Source organism: Vombatus ursinus, unplaced genomic scaffold (genome assembly GCF_900497805.2).
Source record: "Vombatus ursinus unplaced genomic scaffold, bare-nosed wombat genome assembly UNPS02014817.1, whole genome shotgun sequence".
NCBI lineage: Eukaryota > Metazoa > Chordata > Mammalia > Diprotodontia > Vombatidae > Vombatus > Vombatus ursinus.
In genome coordinates this window covers 10,469,117-10,485,405 of record NW_020954595.1, presented here as the reverse complement: position 1 = coordinate 10,485,405, position 16,289 = coordinate 10,469,117, and the positions used below count along the sequence as shown (strand labels likewise).

Here is a 16,289-nt window from a genome sequence, read left to right as displayed (position 1 = left end):
CTTTATAGATGAGGAAACTGAGGCCCAGAATAGTTAAGTGACTTGCCTCAAATCAGAATTTGCACCCAGGTCCTCCTGACTCCAAAAGCCAATGCTCCCTTCATTGTCCCTTCCCAATGATGGGCCTCTCTCCTCTTGAGCCAGGTGAAGCCAATCACTCCCTTTTGGGCCGTTCCACCAGGAGGCCCCCTTTCTTTGTGGCCTTTCTGCCGAGAGCCTGGCTTCCCCCTGTGGTCCTAAGAAGTCAGGATAGCTCATTCCTGGGTTAGAGATTTGAAGCTTTCCATGTTTTCTTTTACATTGAAAATTCACAAAACAAAATTAAGTTCTGCAATATCCCTCGTGAAAATGACAGCACCCTGGAGCAGGAGTGAGGAAGCTGCAGCCTCGAGGCCACTCTCGGTCCTCAAGTGTGGGCCTTTGACTGAATCCAAACTTCACAGAACAAATCCCCTTCATCAAACTGGGATTCAGGCAGAAGGCCACACCCGAGGACCTAGAAGGCCACGTGTGGCCTCGAGGCTGCAGGGTCCCCGCTTGTGGAGCTGAGAACAACTTGGATGCGAACTGGTTCGTAGATGACCGGGCTGGTTTGTCCCGTGAACCTCGTGAGATGTGAGAGGGTGAACGCATGAGACGGGCATCTGATCTTTGGAGCTTCCTGGAAAAGTCCTTTTTCCTGCCTTCTGCCCACACTGGGAGGAAGGCAGGCAGGGCAGCGTGGGGACCTGTGGGAGCCACTGAGGACATGGAGTCTGCAGGACTCTTCCCACCTGGGTGACTTGGGCCCTGCATCTGGGCCTCAGTTTTCCTCATCTGTAGAAATGGGGAGAATAACATACACTCTACCTCAGCAGACATTTTGGTGAAGAAAGTACTTTGGAACTCCCCAGTGCCATACACACATGAGGTGCGGTACTCAGGTGGTTACCTGTGTTCCTGACTCACCCTTAGGCACTGCAGTAGGGGTCCTGAGCTTAAGAAGAGACTATTGTCCAGGGGAGGGCCTCCAGGAGGCAAGGGGTGCCCCTCAAACCCCCCACATTGATTTACATCCTGATTCACAAAACCATTCAAGGAAGAAAGTCAAAACCAGACCCAAGGGAGGGGTGGGATGGGAAAGAGCTGAAGATGGACCATGACCACAGCCTGTCCCACCTGGCTGCTCTCTGGCCTTTATCTCTAGATAACATCTCTAGAAACAAGATTTCCTCCAGGGCCCCTCCCCCACCCTCGGGTTGGACGGAAGGGGGTGGACTGTATAGGGCAGAGCTCCTCCCAGATCTCCTTTACTTCAGGAGGGGTGGGGCCCCTTCCTCACCATTTCCCACCCATCTGCAAGGCTTCTTTGTGCCCTTGCCCCCATTCAAATGTGAGCTCCTGGAAGACAGGTAGTGAAGCACCAGGCACATAGTAGGCCAGTTACATCTCTCCTCTAGGGTTCTTGGTACCCTGAGGCAGTTGGGTGTGTCTCCCTTCTCTGCCATCAGCTCAAGCCCCTCATCTGTGATTCCCCCATTTTAGGAGCCTGAGTACTAGCATCCCAGTTTCATTTAATGACTGACTATCGCATTGCATTTATAAATGACCAGTTTTCTCAAAGATGGAGCTGGGACAAACAGTAAACACTTCCCCTGCACTTTGGGGACATCACCCCCTTTACCCTGCCTGGGAGACCCTGTTTAGCCCAGTACTTACATAGCACTGGCTCCACCAAGTTCACGTCCAAAGCCCCCATTGGGCTGGGCTGGGTGCAGCACCAAGTCTGAACTCCTGGACTCAGAACCCCGAGGCTTGCGCTGTGGCCCCGGGTTAGAGACACCACCCCTTTCTCCTAGAACAGAAAAGAATGAACAAGAAGGCCAAGGAGCCAGGCCTGTTTGGAGGGCACCATGTGTTCTGGAGGTGCTAAGGCCCCTCTCCTCACTTACCCCATGGTCTCATGGTCACGTCGCCCCCCACGCCCCCCGGCAGCAAAGCCCTAGCCAGCGCTGACTCAGCCCATTGTGGAGAGGGTGTGTGAATGACGCCATCTTAGCAGACTGATGGGGCCTCGGAATACAGGACAGCTTGGGAGGGAAAGCCCTGGAGGGGCAGGGGAGGGGAGGGGATGAGAACAGGAAATGCTTCTTGTAGAACGTGGTGTTTACACTGAACCTTGAAGAAAAGCAAGAAGCAGATGTGAGCCGGGAGAGAGTTCCAGCCTGAGCAAAGGCTCAGAGATGGGAAATGGAGAGACAGGTGTGTGGGGACCAGCAAGAAGGCCCCAATGAGGAGGAGGGCTGGTGTGAAGAGATTTCAGTGTCCTCCTTTCCTGCCTAAAGACTCCTAAGAATGGAAGCTCCCTGAGGGCAGGGCAGGATGTGGGGTCAGAAGGCCGGGGTCTGGCCCTTGACTCCTGCCCACCAGCCCTGGGGCCCTGGATGTGTCAGGGACCTTTTTGCACCCCAGGTGCCTCCTGGAAAAAATCAGGATGACATGTGGGATCCTTTCCTAGAGGATTATTGTGGAGATGTCAGGAGCTCAAGCGCGCTTCTAACCAGAGAGGGATGTAAACTTCCACCGCTGTGGGCATCATTTTTGTCATGCGCTTCGCCCGGTGCCTGGCACCCGGTGGATGCCGTGCATATGCTAGCTGTTGTTTTGTTTTGGTTGTTGAATTGTTGTTTAAAGAGCCCGCAGAATCAAGCAAAAGTTCTCCTAAAATGCAGCAAATCGAACTTTAGGAGTATTTTGTCTCTGGAGTTCTGGGCATTGGCCTGGTCTGGGGCAGTGATGTCAAGCTCGGATAGAAATGAGGGCCGTTGCCCTGCCTGTGAGAATCCCAAGGGAAAACCACACGTTAACCTAGTCTTGTTCTGGAGGGCTTTTATTTATTTTGCTAAATGTTTCCCAATTCCATTTTAATCTGCTCCAGGCAGTAGGCCTGCCTCTTTAACATGAGTGGTCTAGATTCTTGGACTTAGATCCAGGAAGACCTGAATTCAAATCCTGCCTCAAACAGTTACTTAGCTGTGTGATCCTGGGTAAGTCACTTAGCCTCAGTCTACCTCAGTTTCTCCTCTGTAAAATATGGACAATAATGGCACCCAGGGTAGTTGTGGGGGTCAAATGAGGTAACAGGGGCAAACATGCTTTGCAAACCTTATTAAAGGCCTGTGTAAATGTTAGCGATTATTATTGTTGATTACTGTCATTATCATAATGTACACATTGTCTCCCTGAATAGAATGTAAGCTTCCTGAGGGCAGGGATTGTTTATTAAACTCCTGTGTGCCAGTCCTGAGGACAGAGACCAAAATGAAACAACCGTTTGCTGATTGATTGATTGATTATGGAGCCAAGTGTTGAGGCCAGGAGCTGAGGGGCAGGAAAGGAGATTCTGAGTTCCCTTATGTCCGAGCTCTGCACAAGGATGTGTGTGTGTGTCTGTCTGTCTGTCTGTCTGTCTGGGTCTCAGGGTGTGTGCATGTGTCTGTGTGTGTGTCTGTGTCTAGAAACCTCACACTCCCCCTTGCTTCTCTCCTCCAGAAACAGACAGGAAAGGGGAGCATTTGCAACCCAGACAGACTTAGAGCAGGAAGCCCTCCCCCACCTCCTTCACACCCTCTTTTGAAATCCGTGGCCGTGGTTGTGAATTCTCCCACTTGTCCTCTGAGGTTTAGGGGTGCTTCTCGGGGCCCCAGACAGCCAGAACAAAGCTACTCAGCGAGCTCCTCCCCTCCAAATGGGGTGGACGGAGAGGAGCCACCCCCCCCCCCCCCCCCCCCATAGGGGCAGGCCAGCCCCCAGGATGGAGCCCTGGCCTGAGTCCTGCGACCTGGGTTTGAATCTTGTCTAAGTTACGTCAGGTTATCCTGGGCAAGTTATTTAACCTCTCGGGGATCCCAGGCAACTCTCTTAAGGCGGTAATGGCAGAGAGCCGGTCAGTAAGCATTTATTAAGTGTCTCCTGTGTGCCAGGCACTGCACCGAGCGCGGGGGATACAAAGAAAGGCAGAAGACAGACCCTGCCCTCGAGGAGCTGCCAGTCTAACGGGGGAGGCAGCATGCAGCCAACTCGGGACAAACAAGTTGGGGTCATCGCTGCCTGCCTCGTTACTTACACTGGGTACAAAGCCCAGTCCTTGGCCTTTCCCTTCCAAAGACCGTCGTCCTCTGCAGAGAAAACAGACAAAACGGAGCCAGATGGCTCTTCCTTCTTTGGGTCACGTGCCAGTGGCCCTCTCCCTCTGAGCAGCAACCACGCGTCCCTTCTGTGAATGACCGACCTTTACATGGCTTAAAAACCATCACCAGGCCGCCAGTGAGCACCTGCTGTGTCGCGAAATCCCTGGGTGTTTCCTGTGGAATACACTCTATTGGAGGCTGGGATTCAAAGACAAATGTGGAAGACCGTGCCCTCCTTCTTCTATGTGATGGAGTAGGAGCAGGGTTTGGAGGTTATTTGGGCTGACCACTCCAAAAGAGGGAAAAGGCATGAAACCCAACTATGAATTCTGGGAATTGTGTGTGTGTGTGTATGAGAGGGAGAGAGGGAGAGACACAGAGACAGAGAGAGACAGAGATGAAGACGGAGAGAGAAAGGGAGAGAGAGGGAGAGAGACTGTGTCGTCTCCTTGCCCTGAGAGGGACTGAAAGTCCAGGATGAGCTCTGAGCTGGACTTGGGTCATACTCAGGAGAGGGAGGAGAGCTGACTGGGCAGCAGGGAGAGATGGCAGCTGAGGGGGCCACCGTGAAGGCTGAGCAGAGAGGGAAAGGGGAGCCTGCAGGTGGATGCTGGGTGACTGAGAAGGGTCTCCCCCAAATCCCCCACACCTGTCGCTGATGGGCTTTAAATAGGGTTTTCTCTGTTTCATTATCACTTTCTATGGCTTGTCTTATATAAAAACATAATCAGTAATAGCTGCCTTGTGATGAAGATCTGCGTGGTCATCGCAGGCAGGGAGGAGACACCCGAAGCTGGACTTCAGCAGGATTTCGGTCCCAAATGTTCAGGTTTCTCCTTCCCTGGGGGTCTGAGTGGTTCTTGTGAGAGAACCTAGTGGTGAGGACTTTACTGATTTTACAAGCTGTAAGACAGAGGAGAGAGAAGAGCCGGTGAGGCAGGACCAGAGCTCTGAGGATTTTGAGTACATGGATTTTGTTGTAACCAGAGTCAGGTTGCTTTGAGTGCCGGGGTGTCTGGGGAAGTCCTGCCTCCTGGGCGGGGAGGGGAGAGTAAGTGTAGACCCAGGGACGCTTATAACAACCCCCACCCCATCCCTCACCCACAGGACTGAGCTGCTCCTGCTTGATTTTAAACCGCCACCCCCCAAAACCTTGCCAGACAGTGACACCTGCTGGTTGCACCTGAAATAGCCTCAGAAGACCCCAAACAAATGAAACCTCCAAACCCCCACCCCAGTGGTGAGGCGTTCCCTTTCCTCTCTGACCTCGGCACTCAGGCTTCCACCAGCACCCTCACAGAACCTCTCCGCAGCGCTGGAAGAGCTGCAGCCAGACCCCTCCCAGCTGCCTCCAGACCACCACCCCTCCCTCATCAGCATCCCGCATCTCCAGGTCTCTGCTCCCGCCGGCGCTGCAGCCTCACCTTCCTGGGCTGGGTCATGCTTTTCTAGGATGTCGAATTCCCTCCACCTCTTTGCAGTGGGCGTCATGCTAAGGTGCCCTCCCAGCTCCCCGGCAAGCAGAACAGGGCCCACAGGAAGGGATCGTCTCCCATTGGATGTCCCATACCGGGGGCATGCGTCCTGGAAACTCCCAGGGAAGCTCAAACCAGATTAAGAAGAATTGGAAAAATGTTTTACCAAACAAATAAAAACACAGCAAAACATTTTGTTCAGTCGTGTCTGGCCCCATTTGGAGTTTCGGGCCTTGCCGTGCCCTTCTCCAGCTCGTTTTATAGATGAGGAAACTGAGGTCAATGGGAGAAGTGACTTACTCAGGGTCACCAGCTAGGGCGTGTCTGAGGCCCGATTTGAACCAGGGAAGATCAGTCTTCCTGCCCCTAGGTCCAGCGCTCTATCCACCACCTAGCTGCCCAATTACATATTTAACAGTTTTCAAACATTTTGACCACATTCTTTAACAGCTAGTTTCATGGTCTAACAGCATCTAGATGAAAGAGAAGTTACTTTTTTCTAGCCCCAGCCGCAAGCTGCCTTGGTGTGACAAATACAATCCTTTTTTTTTGTTTGTGGTTTTTTTTTTTTTTGGTGAGCCAGTCAGGGTTAAGTGACTTGCCCAAGGTCACACAGCTAGTAAATGTCAAGTGTCTGAGGCTGGATTTGAACTCAGGTCCTCCTGGCTCCAAGGCCAGAGCTTTCTCCACTGTGCCACCTAGCTGCCTTCACGGTAAAACATAGGAATGTTCGTTTGTGGTTTTCTGAGTCCTCATTTGTCTGACCTCATGGTTGTAGACATTTTAGACTCAACACATCCAAAATGGAACTTGTCATCTTTCCCTGTCCCCCACTCCCAGTTTCCCCGTTGAGGACAGCCCCCTCCCCTAGGAGTCACCCCTGCCCCTCATTAGCGCTCTCCATATCCAATCTGCGGCTGACTCTTGCTGCTTTTAACTTCAACCTTTCACACGCCCCCTTCTCTTCTCTGACCCTGACCCCACCCCAAGGCAGACCCTCCCCCCCCACCTCAAGCCTGGGTTCTCCATCCTCCATTCCACCACTAAAGTGACTTTCCTAAAGTGCAGGTCTGACTGTGTCACCCTCCCCACACCCCCCCACACACACACTTAGTAACTCCCAGCAGCTCCCCATGGCCCCCAGGAGCAAATCCAAGATGGCATTCAGAGCCCTTCCTAACTGGCCTCCTGAACTCTCTCTCCACCTTTCCAGCTTCTTTTGCCTGATGCCCCCTATGTACTCTGAAGTCCAGTGACCCTGGGTCCTCACTGGACTGCTCCCCCTCCCCATCTCCACATCCTGGAGAACTCTCCTGGTTTCCCCCACTCCACACTGAAATCCCACTGCCTACAGGAAGCCTGATCCTTCCTTCCTCTGCAGATGAGGCCAGTTTATCCAGGCTCCAGCTTGTTGTAATTAACTGAGGGCTAGTCTCCCCATCAGGCCTCACTGGGTACACTGGGTACAAAGCCCAGTCCTTGGCCTTTCCCTTCCAAAGACCGTCCTCCTCTGCAGAGAAAACAGACAAAACGGAGCCAGATGGCTCTTCCTTCTTTGGGTCACGTTGCCAGTGGCCCTCTCGCTCTGAGCAGCAACCACGCGTCCCTTCTGTGAATGACCGACCTTTATATGGCTTAAAAACCATCACCAGGCGGCCAGTGAGCATCTGCTGTGTCGCGAAATCCCTGGGTGTTTCCTGTGGAATACACTCTATTGGAGGCTGGGATTCAAAGACAAATGTGAAAGACCGCACCCTCTGTCTTCTATGTGATGGAGTAGGAGCAGGGTTTGGAGGTTATTTGGGCTGACCGCTCCAAAAGAGGGAAAAGGCATGAAACCCAACTATGAATTCTGGGAATTGTGTGTGTGTGTGTGTGTGTGAGGTCCAGTCACCTGGACCTTAGTGGACCCTTCACAAATGCCCATGGCATGACTGGCGCTGACCCTCAGGGAGCCCTGAGGGGCCATTTGCAGGGACTCAGTCATACAGCACATAAAAACAGAAAATATGTCAGGATACACACTAAGATGAGCTCCTCTCCTCATTTAGAATGGAAACTCCCTGAGGGCAGGCATGGTGCTTGCCCTTCTTTGTATGCCCAGGGCTAGGCACAGCACCTGGTAAATAGCAGGGCTTCTCTCCTCCTGGGATGGCCACGTGGGCAGTCTGGGCAAGCCTGGCCCCAGGACCCACAGTGCTCTGCTTTCCAAGTCTCTCTTGGAATGCCTGGGCATCTGTCTTTAGGGCAGTCTGCTGTCAAGAATCCTATCCTTTACTTAAAAAACAGTATTGTTTTTTCTTGCAGCCATCTTTATTTTTTTCCATCAGCCCTGAAAAGTGTGGAAAGGCCGAATGCTGGTATCTGTGCAAAGGGAGGATAGTGTGAACTTGAACGTGACATTAAACCCACCAGACTGGACTGACCTCGTGAGGAGGGACTTGTTTTCCTGACAAGGAGGAAGGAGCCTGCCTTAAGGGATGACAAGGGGACTTCTTTGTGACCAGGTGGTCACTCCACCACAGATCACGTCACCGTCCAGCACACTGGGTCATGGGGAGCAGGCCCCTGCTTCATGATGTAGGCCTGGCACTGCCCATTGGCGGAGGCATCAGGAGAGGTCACGGGTTTAACAGACTGCAACACAGGCCCAATTTTCTCGGCCAGTTGCTTTCCCAGTTCCACTCCCCACTGACCAGAGCTGCTGACATGCCAGACAGCAGCCTGGACAAAGATCCTGCGCTCACACCTGGCCATGAAGGCTCCAGGAAGGGGAGGACTGAGCTCTGTGAGACAATGGAATCAGTAGGAGGCAGTGGTGTCTTCAGGGCAGCCTCCAGCCCTCGTGTGCCTCCTCGGCCATCTTCCTTCATCAGGGCCTCAGTCTGAGCTAGGAAGTTGGCTGGAAGTGTCTTGTGATGAAGGCCGTTCCGGATGGCGTTCTGTGACTGAGCAGGGATGGGAAAGGCACAAGGTGGATAAGCCGGGGAAAGCGTGCTGTCCATTGGTTCCCGGCTCTCCCCGCACAATGGGGCCTGTCCTGGAGTCAGCCCGGGCTCCTGACGTGGCGATGCACTTCCCATTGGGCTCCACTTACCCTGCTGGGAGTGGCAGCAAAGTGGTGTGTGGACTGGTCATAGGGCAGTGAGGCCTGAGTCTCGCACCCAGAACAGTTAATGTGCCAGATGCCTGCATGGCAGGTGGCACGGGGGCAGCCGTCTCTAGCGGGATGGTGAGGAAGTGATTGTCTATCCACTGAGCCCCCACAACAGCTGGTCAGAGTTATCAAAACCAACATGCAGGACGATGGAGAGGCCAGCAATATCTGACCACAACAAGCAGCAGGTGAGGAAATAGAGGCAGAGGGATAAAGAGAGTGAGCATCACTGCCCAGCAAGAGTGAGTGAATGAAAGCATTCATGAAACGCCTACTGCGGCCTGTGCTGGGATACGAGTGCAAAAATGAGAGAGCCCCTGCCCTCCAGGTGCATGCAGTCTGATGGGGGAGGCTTACTGGGGACAACATAGCGGAGAGGACAGGTGCCCTGGGAAGGGAGCCTCCTTCTGGGGAGTCGGGGGTGGTGGGGCTCTCACACCTTTTCCAGACACAGTGGGAGGGTTGGATCGATTGCTCTGCCCTGAGCAAGAGTGGAAGGAGGGAGTGGGGCCCAGGGGCCACACATTTGGCAGGGCAGACAGCAAGCTGTCCGGGTGGATGGATTACGAGAAGCAGAGGGGCATTCGAATCCAGGTCTTCTGACTCCATATCGAGGTGCTTGTTGGATGGTTGGCTTTCCCCATCCTCCGACTTCCTTTTCACCAGCCACTGACCATAGTCCACTGGTACAGTGACCCTGGTGCTGGCCTCACCCAGTGCAACTGCCTGGTGGCTGGAACTTCTCACTTGTGTCTCCCACCAGACATCTAGGGTCAGCACAGTAGACCCAGTAACGCAGCTGTTCCTGGAGCATCTTGCCTAGCCCCACTGAGGTGAAGCATGGAGTAGGTGGGCAGGAATAATAACTCAGCCTTCGAAGATCTGCTGAGTGCTGTTCTTGTGACCACCAGCAACCCGTGAAGGAGGTGAGCCAGTGAAGAGACATGCCCAGGGTCACCCAGCTAGTAAGTGTCTAGGACAAAATTCAAATCCTGGTCTCCCGACTCCAAGCCCGGACGGAGCTCTTTCCCCTAAGTTAGTTTTTTCTCCCCATCTCACTGCTCCAGGAAACAGCCTTAACCTCAGAGGGCATGCAGAGAAATAGCAGAATTTGAGCCCCGGCCTTCCTGACTGAGGCCAGACCTGTGTCCATTTCACTTCTTCAGCATCTCAAGAACCATAATAATGACATTTATAAAATACGCTAAAACTCAGCAATTCCTTTATACCATGCAAAGTGTTTACCCCTGCCCCCATTTTACAGCTTAGCAAACTGAGGCTAAGGTCAAGTGATTACTGAAAGTACTAGGTGCAGAAAGATCTCGGTGAAGAAGGTGAGAGGTAACCATTTCTCAGTTTAAAGATTGGCGGGATGGAGAGAGTAGAGTCTGCAAGAGATAGTTCTGAGAACTTGAAGCGCCTTCCTGGGGAGACCCTAGAATGGTGGTGAAGGTCCGGAAGAGAAAGTGGTGACCACCAGAGCCGGTGTGTTTGGGCTTTGGTGAGAATAGCTCTTGTTAGACGGAGCCTTGTTTGCTTTTGGGACAGGTTAATCAAGGTAGCGGCCACAGAAATGCTGCAGATATCGTGTACCTAAATTTGAACATAACCATAATTTAAAAAATATCTCATGGCAGCCACGTGGTAAAAAATAGATGTAGGTGAGGACTGTAGTTCGGTGACATTGGAACTGTTTGAATGTGGGGACCCAAAGAATAGTCATTTTAATAATTCCGAATCAGCTTAGAAGGAAGTCTCCAGTGGAGTGCCTCAGGGATCCGTCCTAACCTGTACTACTTGTGATTTTAGAGGTGGCTTGGATGAAGACCCAGAAGGCATGCTTGTCAAGGCTGCAGGTGATACAAAGCTGGAGGGCTCTCTCATATGCTGGGAGGCAGAGGCCAGGATCCAGTTGGACACAACTGAAAATGACTGAACCTAAGATTCCCAGGTTCAGAAAAGCCAAATTCACAAGTCACAGAACAGGGGAGACATAGCCAGGCAACAGTTCATGTGCAAAAAGACCTGGGGATCTTAATGGACTGCCAGCTGGATCTGCCTCAGTCCCTCCTAGGGCATCCTGGGGCCACATGAAGAGGGGTATCACAGCTTCCAGGCATAAGGAAGTGGCCATCCCACTGTCCATGGTCCTGGCCACACTGGATGGAAGGTGCTCCATGCTGGACACCTGAATTCTGGGGGACCTTGACAAGCCAGACAGTGGCCAAAGGAAGGGAGGCAGGAGAGTGAGTGACCTCAAGGTCATGCTTAGTGAGGGTCTCTTGAAGGAGCTGGAGATGTTGATCCTGGAGATAAGTCTCGAGGGTGACAGAGAGCTAACTTCAAGTATGTGAAGGGGGCAGCTTTGTTCTGCTTGGCCCCAGAGGGAACCCACATCTTCTCTTCCCAGATTCAGAGCACTTCCCCTGTGCCAATGCTGCCTCTTTAGAGGAAATGGAGAATGGGCGGGAGGTAAGAAATCAGTCTACTCCACAAGTCCCTGACTTCAATCCTGCTTTTGAGTTCTGACTTTCTTGATTTGCAAGTGGCCGCACAATTAGTGGGGTTTTGAGAACTTGTCTTTTTTTCCCTTGTCTTTCATAGCCAGAGCTGGTTGTGCCCCTCGTGGGCTCTCAGCATGGCAGTCCCCCGTGACCGGAGGGGCACACAGACAGCATTCCCTATTGGGCGGTAGACTTGGCTTTTTCCCTGTTAAAATGTCATTTTCTTTTTTTGAGTGCCAAATGAAATGCGATTAACTAAATGACTCTTGGAGTCCTTTCTGCAGGGTAACGTGAAAAGTAATCATCTTCCTACTCAGCTCCTAGGGAGCACCACGTCTCTTTGATGGACTGTGGTCTTCCACATGGAAGAAGTAAATTGTAGTAAGAAATCCCTGACAGGTAATTATATGGCTTGAGCGTCTGAATTTTGAGGGAGAAAATGCCTTCATGTGTTGAGAGATCCCTTTTCCTCCTAAGAACTGGAGCTGGGACTGGGAGGGCGGGGGCAGGGAAGGAGTGAATAATATTGCTCCCTCCCTCCTTCAGCTCTAGCCATTATAATGAGTCTTAGGTAAGAGAAAGACTGATGGAGTCTGAATGCAGATCGACGCACACAATTTTTCACTTTTTTGTGTTTTTTTCCTTTTGGTCTGTTTCTTCTTTCACATCACAACTAATGGAAATATATTTTACATGATTGCACATATATAACCTATGTCAAATTGTTCACCGTCTTGGGGAGGGATGAATAAGGGAGGGAGAAAATTTGAAATTCAAATAAAAAATTGTCTTTACATATAGTTGGGAAAAAAGAAGATATTAGAAAAAGCTAACTCCTTCCTTGGAAAGAGGGCCACCCCACCATTGGCCTTCAGATTTGGCAGAGCATGGAAAGTCAAAGGTGAGAGATAATTGCCATGACTCTTGGGAAAGAAGCTGAGGGACAGGTTTGAATGTGACTTGACTTGGCCTCCAGACAAGGTCTTTCTCTTGGCTTTCTCTCTTCTCTTTTCCTCAGTCTCTCGAGGGAGGGCCCTCTTGCCTCTGCTCCCACGCTATCATGGACCTGGTAACCAGCAGTTTTGGGCTCTGTCCTCTGGGTCCTGCATTACTTCCCTTCCTTCCCTGCTGGCCAGGACTTTCCTTGACTCTCCTCCCACTCTCTTCCCATCCCCCACCAGGTGATTGTCTGGTGGTCCCCTCTGAAGTAGGGCAGGTATCACTTGGTTATCCATTTTGATCTTTATTCAAGGAATCATTCTCAGCTTTACATAGAAGTCATTTTTATGGTTTGTATGTTAGTACTGAGAAAGGAATTTTGCTTATGAGCCAATGAGATTAATGTCTCAATTTATATTGGATCTGTGTGGTCCTCATTGAACAAAGGATTTCTCCTATAGTACCTTTGACCAATGATTCTCTTTTCTACTCTCTTCTCCCCTCTCAAAATTATACCTTCAATGGGTGGGGTTCAGCTACCAGGCTTTCTGCTGGCCAGTGCCTAGAATATCTTTCCTCCGGTGCATTGGGGGCTTGGCAAGAGATGGTGGTAGATAAAGGGAGAGGGTTTATTAATAATCTCTCCCTTTTTCAGACTCAGTAAGAGGACGGTCATTCTCTTATTTTTAAAGGTAAAGGAATGTGAAACAGGGTAAATGACAACCTGGGTTTCAGTCCAGATGTTATTTGTTATCTGTATGACTTTGGCTAACTCATCACAGTTCTCTGGGCCTCAGTTTCCTTATGTGTCAAGTGAAAGCAGTGGCCTCAATGACCTCTTTCTAAATGTGCCCCTTTAGCCTTTCTGAGGGAGATGGAGAGGCCAGATGTTTCTGCTGGAGTATGCCTAAAATGTGTGGAACAGGAAGTCATTGGACAAGGAAGCCTGGTGAGGTCAGTCTCTTACTGGGGCTTTCCACATGACTGGAGGCCCTGAGGACAGTGACAAGTCACAGAATGGAGAGAACCATGAACCAGGAGCTAAAGTCTTTGGAAAAGTTGGCAAATGACCTGGAAGTCAGGACATGACAGCAAAGAAGATAGGATGAGGGGATTATGGTTGGATTTCATGGATTTCAAGAGGAGAGCTGGTGGAAGGTCAGAGGCAGAGGACTGGTCTCAAAGTGTGTGGTGAAGCCAGGAGTCTGCAGCTCTCCCAGCTGGCCCTACACCTGGCAGTGGAAGAGGTGATAGGGGAAGTCAAAGAAAAGATGTGTTCATGGCGGGCATGAGCATTGGAGAGGACAGTTAGTGTGCTGTTTCGAGAGTCCTGGCAGGAGAGAATGAAGGGCTAAAGGAAGGAAGGAAACCAGCACTTTTTTAAGGACCTGCTCCTAGCCAGGTTCCCCAGAAGACAGTGCAGAGCCGAGGTGTAACTTAAAACACCTAATGAGCAATCTCACAAGCTGCTTTGAGCCTAGGAGGTTTAGGTCTCGTGCTACCAGCAGACTCTGACTGTGGTTACGCCTGCTGCGGGCTTCTTTTGTTTCTATCAGGAGCACACTTGGCCAGTTTTCTATATTAGCACTTCCTCTGGGTGTAAGAGAGAAATCTCCCTCTCAGACTTGGAACGTATTATGCAGTAAGTACTTTCTACTTCCTCCTTTGGGGAGACTTTGAGCCAATGCCAAGAGAAAGGGGAGCTTCCCTCCCCCACTGCTGCCATCATTAGAGGTCAGGTTTTCCAGGACTGACCCCCTCCCTCTGGACATGCCCGTGTCCAAGGCAGAGCTCCCGAGACTACTAGTGTTTCCTTCTTGTGACTCGGAGGTAACTTCTGAAATATTCCTAGATGGTAAGGGTAGCTTGATTCATCACGGACGCTGCAGCTCCCCATTTTTAATCATACTACACTACCCAGGCAAGAAGGTTGTTTCTACCTTAGATTGATTATAGTATGAGAAGGAAGAAGAGAAATACTCTCGGGGTGTCATGGATAGCAGAAGCCTTCATTCTCGCCTCTCCCTGCAGTCACCAGCATGAGTTGGCTCTCCATCCAGACATCCTTTCAAACAACTCATTAGAATCCTCCTTAGATTCTCATTTCCAGCGAGCAGAAAGCCTCTAGGTTGCAGCTCTTTGGCAGAGTCGGGAGGGGTGCTGTACCTTGGGCCCAGGGCCTGCCCTGCCGATAGCCATCAGCTCTTGCCAGAGCTCTCTAGCTTCCTTGTTGAGGGTTGATTTCCATGTCAGAGGCTCTCACCAGGCTTAGATCCCACGTAGGAATGGCAAGACTTCCTTTGTAGAGTTTCAGAAAGAACCACAACTCTTCTTTTCTCCTGGGAAGTCAGGCTCAATTTTCCTAGGTGATTTTGGGTTTGATACCTCGTTTCCTTATCACATTCTATTTTCTCCTATCAGCCCCTGTTCTGAATGAGACATGTGGATACTTTGGGGCTCAGGTTTAATGTGTGGTGTTTCTTCCTGGCAATTTCTTACATTCCTTGTTATTGGAAGTTTGGATTTTGATGAAAATATGGCCGGCAAGTTAACATGAAGACTTGTCTCTTGGCCTCCTGTCGGCGTTCTCCATCTGCACGCTTCTGCTTGTTTCCAAACCTTCGGAAAAATCTTCTCATACAATCCCTGAAATATGTTTGGGGAGTTTCTTTTTTTTTTCCTTCTTTGGATTTTTCTGGGAGACAGTCGATGTCACTCTATCTCCTGCTTTGAAAACCTTTGCAGAATTCTTGTTTATTCTTCCATTTGTGGCTGTTTCATCTTGCCTGAGTCATTGTCTTGTTTCTGCAACTTTATTTTCCGTCAGAATAATTTTAATCCTCAGTGAATCTTTGGTTTTATTAATACTTACTTGGGCTCAACCTGTAGTCAGAGGACCAGGTCTCAGATCTTGTGTCTGCGGCTCCCCTTGATTTTTCTTGTCTTTGAAATCGGGGGGCTACAGTCTTAGGGCAGGAGCTCTTGAACCCTAAGGAGCCCACCAGCAGATTTCAGAGGGTCCGTGAACTTGGTTGAAAAAAGAGTGTATCTTTATGGATATTTAGTATTTCCTCCAGCTGCTTAAAAACGTTATTCTGAGGAGTCCTTAGGCTTGGCCAGACCCTTTGGCTTTTGACCTCCAGAAGCCATTTAAAGTACAGCTTTGCAATAGCAAAGTTCCGTAGACCTCCGTCAGAACCAGGGCGTTTATGCTTTAGAAGACTAGAGCTGCGCTCTCAGTTTGTGATAGGAGCTTTATCAGATGTTAACACAGTTTACAAACTAAAAGCCAGCCTTGAAGAAAGTCCGGGCAGAAAAGGAGCCCAGGAGCAGAGGGAAGCCCCCCAAATCCGTCTTGGGCAGGGAGAGGGAGCGGGGGAGGAAGCACTCGCTGGTTCCTGCGCTGCAGCGGGGAAGGCAGAAGTAGTCTCTGAGGGTCCCCCGGCTACAGGCGGGCCCAGCTGCGGTGCGCCCCGTCCGTCCCAGCCTTGCTGACCCCTGTCTGGGCCGTCCGTCTCGGCAGTTTCCCTTGGCCTTTCCCCGCCTCTTCCGTTTGTTGTGAGGCCACCTGCCCCTTGGAGCGCGTCCCGAGAGGGACGGGACGGCGCAGAGCCCTCACTTGGAGATCGCGGCTTGGCAGCCTAGGCGAGAAGTAAGCCCGGGGGTGGGGGGCGGGGGGAGAATGTTAGGAGGGAAACCGAGGCAGAAGCCGGGCTGGGCAGGCTCTAGGCTCCTGGCAGCAGCTGGTGCTGGGTTTGACAGGCGGGAGGGAAGTCGGGTTAGCCAGAGCGCTCGCGTCGGGAGCGAGGCAGGGGTGCGCTGGAGGGGATAGATGAGCAAGGCGCAGAGCTAGCCCAAAACCTCTCCAGCGCGCACGCGGCCCCCCTTTCATACTCCCCCGCACACACTCACATGCACACACTTACACTCTCACATACGTGTCCCCTCTTTCCTAACACTCTGTCACACACGCACACACACACACACACTGCTTCCCCGTATACTCACATACACACTCAAACACACATGCCGCCTTACACACATA

At 51.3% G+C, this 16,289-nt stretch overlaps 1 protein-coding gene across 1 annotated transcript in view; it reads left to right on the top strand.

Moving 5' to 3' along the window:
• Positions 1-13,842: 13,842 nt before the first annotated feature.
• Positions 13,843-16,289, top strand: part of LOC114023349 (probable G-protein coupled receptor 141) — a 6,487-nt gene continuing 4,040 nt past the window's right edge. Inside the window, exon 1 of the mRNA XM_027835960.1 lies at positions 13,843-13,886. The gene's annotated coding sequence lies outside the window, so the exon portion shown is untranslated. The remainder of the gene's footprint in view (positions 13,887-16,289) is intronic.